Raw genomic sequence first — 6,130 nt, 5'->3', positions numbered from 1 at the left:
CTATCGGACCTTGGAGGGAAGGTAGGGGAGGGTGGGGGTAAGGGGGAAAGAGCAACCAAAGGACTTTTATGCAAGCATATAGGCCTAACCAATGGACACGGACAATGAGGGGCTGAGGGCATGAGAGGGGGGGTTAGGGAGTAACGTGGGGATAAGGACACATATGTAATATCTTAATCAATAAAACATATATTTAAAAAAGAATTATAATAAAATATAGAAAATTAAATTAACCAAACTTACAGGATATAGCTAAAATAGTTTAAAATATAAATCCACACCTTTAAATGAATATAATACAAATGGAGAATTATAGTTATTAGGAGAAAGAGCAATATATCAGAAAGATGGAATTACTAAGAGAACAAATAATCAAAATGAGGACATAAATGAACAAAATAGAAAATAAAGATAAAATAAAAAGATTAATAAATATAATAGCTGGTTCTTTAAGACTAATAGAATAAATAAACCTCTGGCAAGTTTTAGCTAGAAAAAAGATATAATATCCATATATCTGACATTTTAGAATTATTAAGCAAATCCTATGAACAAAAATATGATGATTGAGAATAAACATACAATTTCCTAGAAAAATATAACTTACAAAAATCTACTTAATAATAGATAGAAAACCTAACTATTCTACAATCCATAAAGAAAATGAATTTGAAATTAAATATCTGCTACCTTTACACAAACAAAACCCCATGAGTTATACCAACACTCTGAGGGACAAATACAATTAATTACATGCCAGTTGTTCATAGACTATAGGAAAAAAGAAAAGAGCCCCTGTAACTCATTTTATAAGATTAGCATAGTCTTGATACCAAAACTCAGAGAAGAATAAGATAAAGGAAAATCATTGTACGATCTCACTTATGAATATTGATACAGAATTCTAAATAAAATATTAGCAAAATAAACCCAGCTATACACAAAGTACATTATTACCATATTCTGGGATTTTCTAAGGATACAAGAGTAACTACCACATTAACAAATTAAAGGAGAAATTTAAATAGAAAATAAATTTGATGTAACTCAAAATCCATTTTTACTAAAAATCCTTAGTCAATATGAATAGAAGAAAATTTCCTTAACCTAATAAATTACCAAAAAATCTATTGTAAACTTTATACTTACTGATAAAACACTGGAAGCATTCTTTCTTAAATCAGTATCAAGATAAGGACATCTATGATTAAAACTTCTATTTAATATTAATCGTGAAGTTTTAGAAATAAGAAAAAGAACTATGATGATTAAACTAAAAATATTAACTAGCAATATTGCAAAATAATGTTTATCTACAGATAAACAATTAGATAATAAGCTAACTTAACTGCATATAAACTAATAGAATTCAACAAGTTTGCTAGATATAAGACCAATGCACAAAATCTAACAGTTCTTCTTTACACCAGCAATAAACTAGTAAATGCAATTACTGACACCATTTTCTATAGAAAAAAAATAGCAATAGAATAGCATGTGACAAAAATATGATAGGTTTTAATGAAAATTATGAAATTTATATAAAGCCATCAAACAAGACCCAAGTAAGTGAATAGAGCCGACAAGTGTGGTTCAGTTGGTTGGAACATCGTCCCCTACACTAAAAGGTTGCAGGTTTGATCCCTGGTCGGGTGCATATGGAATGCAACCAATTCATGTTTCTTTCATATATATATCTTTCTCTCCCCCGCCTTCTCCTCTTTCTAAAATCAATAAACATGTCCTCAGATGAGGATTAATCAAAACACTTAAAAAATAAGCAAAGAGATATCTTCATAATGGAAAGGTTCAATATTGTGAAGTTAATAGTTCTCCTGAATTAATTTGTAAATGCAATGCAATTCTACTTTTGACTGAGAAATTTACAAATTGATACTAAAATTATTAGGGTAGAGTAGAATAGGCCAAGAATAGCAAAGGTAGCTTTTTGGAAAACTAATGATGGGGAAGTGGGGGTGGTGGATATTGTAGATGTCACCTTATTATAAAGCTAATGATAGCTATGATGATAAAGACAGTAGAACTGATAAGGGACAGATGCACAGACCAGTCAGACAGGTTATCAATTCAGAAACAAATCCCATATTTGGTAACTTGGCATTTGACAGAGGTCTCATTAGCAATCAACAGAGAAGGCTATTCAGTAATCGGTGCTGGGAAAATTTTCCGACTCTCTATAGAAAAAAAAGAAAAAATGGTTTTTATCTTACTTTATTCACAAATTATGGACTTGTAAAAAAAGCTATAAAACTTAGAAAAAATATAGCGGAGTACTTTTATAGCATTAGTATAGGAAAACTGTTCTCAAAAACAAAAAGAACAGTCCTGGTCAGTGTGGTTCAGTTGGTTGGAGTGTTGTCACCTACACCGAAAGCGCGGGGGTTTGATTCCCAGTCAGAGCACACACACCTAGTTTGAGTGCTCGATCCCTGATTTGGGGTGAATACCAATTCATGTCTCTCTCTCACATAGATGTTTCTCTTTAAATCTCTCTCTCCCTCTCTCTAAAATCAATAAGCATGTCCATGAATGAGGATTATTAAAAACAAAACAAAAAAGATGACAAAACACAGGCTTGATCAATTGATTAGATTAGTGTCAGTCTTGCATCACAAAAGATATCATGGAGAAAGTAAAAAGACAGGCCACAGAGAGGGAGACTATCTCTACAATCCCTGTAAATGACAAAGAATTAGTGCAATTATATAAAAGAATCATATAAATGAATGAAATTAAGACGAACACCCTCATAGAAAACAGAGAAAATGATGTGAACAGATAATTCCAGAAAAGAAATCAAAGTGGCCCATATGGAGATCTCAGCTATAGTAATCATCTAGGAAATAAAAATTAAAATGGCAACAAGTATACTATTCAGAAAGGCAAAATTTAGTCCTAGCTGCTTTGGCTCAGTGGATAGAGTGTTGGCCCATGGACTGAAGGGTTCTGGGTTCCATTCCGATCAAAAACACATACCTCAGTTGTAGGCTCAATCCCCAGCCCTGGTCAGGGAGCATGCGGGAGGCAACCAATTGATGTGTCTCTCTCACATCAATGTTTCTCTCTCTATGTCTCTCCCACTCTCTCTAAAAATCAATGGAAAAATATCCTCAGGTGAGGATTGACCAAAAAAAAGGGGGGGGGGATTTAGAAGTCTTATAAGAACTTACAAGAATGGAAATTCTAGAGAGATCCAAGATGGCAGCCAATGGGATGGCAGGCTACAAGATAGTGTGTGAGTGAGAGAATGAAAGGAGAGTTGGTTGACGTGCGTGGAGTGTCTGTATTTGTGAGAGAGGGACAGCTATATTCCAAGTGACTGTTGGGGACTGGTGGACCCAGCTCCCCTGGCTGGGCAGCCTCTACTGCTGCTGAAATCTCTCCGGGAGCAGCTGGTTCGGCCACAGAGACCGTGCCATCTTGAAGGGGAGACCGGCTATGATCGGAAGCCCAAACTTACCTTCAATTGGGGAGACCTCGGATACCTCCTGGGACCCTACAACCACAACACCTGGGACCAGATGCCCCAGCTCTGAACCCATGAACACCGGGACTCCAGCATCCCCGACTGCGGGTGCCTAAAATGTCTGTCCAGGGGGAGACAAAGCGGTGCCGAATATGTGGACGAGCCCTGCGCTTTCTCACAGAGCAGTTAGAAGAAACAGCTGAATCAAATAACATCGACCCAGAATTGGTGAATTAAATACAGCTGGTGAGGCAATCCGCAGATGGAAATGTCAGATATTGCCTACCGTGCAGCGGTTCTCAACCTGTGGATCGAGACCCCTGAAAATACATCCTGCATATCAGATATTTACATTATTATTCATATCAGTAGCAAAATTAGTTATGAAGTAGCAACAAAAATAATTTTATGGTTGGGGGGTCACCACAACATGAGGAACTGTATTAAAGGGTTGCGGCATTAGGAAGGTTGAGAACCACTGGGAGAAAGATGAGATCTTGGATCCAGAATGCAGGGAGAAACGCACATAGCAGGAACTAGAATCTCAGAGGAAGACTGCACCCCACAAAACCCGCAGCTGTTGGGGTCATGTAGCCCTCAAGTGGAAGGGGGTCCACAGGGCTGCTGGTAGAAGCAGACTCTAGAAATTAACCCACAGCTTGGCTGGGCCCAGAAAGGCAGCCTGAAGTTCTACCAGTATACTGGCTGTGCAGCGCCAGGGAGAAAAAAATGAGAGTCTGTGTGCATCCTCTGGCTTTTTTTCCTTTTTAAAACCTTGCTTTTGATTGCTAAGTCCAGTACATAGGATCTTTCAATTAAAAACACTCACCGAAACTGCAGGGGAAAGTTGTTTTTGTGGAACCTGGGGATCAGAGTGGGGAGAGACAAACAGAAAACCAGCTCTGGGGCAGTCAGTCCCCCCAACCCAGTATTAAGAGAGGCAGGGAAAGCAATCTAAATACTGGGTAGAGGGGCCTTTTAGCCCCGGATATTAATACAGAAACACTGCCATCCGGGGTCATATCACAAATTGACTTTTGTGAAAATACAACTAAAGGCAGGCTGAGAAACAAAGAGATCCTGCCTGCTTGAGAACAGGATTGTGGCTTAGGACCCAGAGGAGCAGTGGATTGCAGGGAATTTCAATACTTGGCTGACTACCTGACAGGAAAGAGACGTGCCACGCAGAACAGTAGAGGAAGTGAACAACCTTCACTTCTTCGCATTTTTATTTTTTATCTTTTACTTAAGAAACTAAATTTTTTTCTCACTTTATTTGCCTTTTTTATTATATTTTTAATTATTTTTATTACTGCTATTGTTTTACCTTTTTAAAAGTTTTATTTTATTTTTTCTTTATTTTATTTTATTTTGGGATTAGTGTTCTACGTTCTATTTTGATTTTTCCTTTAGCATATTTTATTCTATCTCATTTTTTTTCTTTATGTCAACACTCTCTTCCTCACTTTTCCCCTTTTTTTTCCTGTTTCTCTTACCCTGTTCCTGCTTTAGTTTTTCTATATCCTTTCTTTTTACTCATTGTTAAAAATTGATCTTACTCATATATCTAATTTCCACTTTATTTCCCCATTCATTCAATTCCTTGACCTTACCATCTGGAAATAAGCTTTTCCTCCTCAGATTAATCTGGGTGTTTGTTGTTTAATTGGACTAGTTGTTGTTTGTAGTTTGCATTCATCTCTACCTTTTGTGGTTTTTTTTTTTTGCCTTTTTCTTTCTGTCTTGTTATTGTTGTTTATTTGATTGTTGATTAGTTTGGGGGTTTTTTTGTTTGATTTTTTTCTTTTTTCTTTCTTGTTTGGATTAGTTGTTTTATTGGAGTTTTCTCTCCATATACATTTATTTCCCCCCCCCCTTTTTTTTTCTTCTCCTTCTTTTCTTTTCTTCTACTAATAGCTTCACTAATTCCAATCACCAACTCAGGCTTATCTACTCTCTCTTATCCTTTTCCAACAGTAAACAAATGTATAGGTAGATAGATGGTCACCTTTATTTGGGGTTATTAGTATTGTGACTACATTTGTGTTTGGTTCCCTGTGCATTGTGTCTTCTTGTGTTGTATTATGTGCCTTTAAGTCAGCACAGGAGAGAGAAAGCTACATAACCAGACACCTGGAGAGGAGTGATCATGTGGAGACAAAGAAACATCTTTGAAGAAAAGAGGAAATACAAAAGAAAAGGAGGAATCACCAGAAAAGGAAGTAAACAAAATGGAGGCTAGCCATATGTCAGAGAAAGAATTCAGAGCAATGGTCATAAGGTCACTGAAAAGGATGGAAAACAAATTCAACAATATGTGTAAGAAGCAAGAGGAAATGTAGAAGAACCCAATAAGAAATAAAAAATGGCATCGTAGTAAGAAAGAACTCAATAGAAAGCATCAAAAGTAGACTAGAAGAAACAGATGACTGCATCAGTGAGCTAGAAGACAAGGCAGGAAAAATACACAAGCAGAGCAGCATCTTGAAAAAAAAAAACCTTAAAAAATAGGAGAAGAGCCTGAGGGAACTTTGGGACAACACGAAACGAAACAACATCTGTATAATAGGGGTGCCAGAAGGAGAGGAAAATGAACAAGGAATAGAAAACCGGTTTGAAGAAATAATGACAGAAAACTTCACT

Source organism: Myotis davidii, unplaced genomic scaffold, assembly GCF_000327345.1.
Source record: "Myotis davidii unplaced genomic scaffold, ASM32734v1 scaffold515, whole genome shotgun sequence".
Classification (NCBI taxonomy): domain Eukaryota; kingdom Metazoa; phylum Chordata; class Mammalia; order Chiroptera; family Vespertilionidae; genus Myotis; species Myotis davidii.
Note: the sequence above shows the minus strand (reverse complement) of the source record.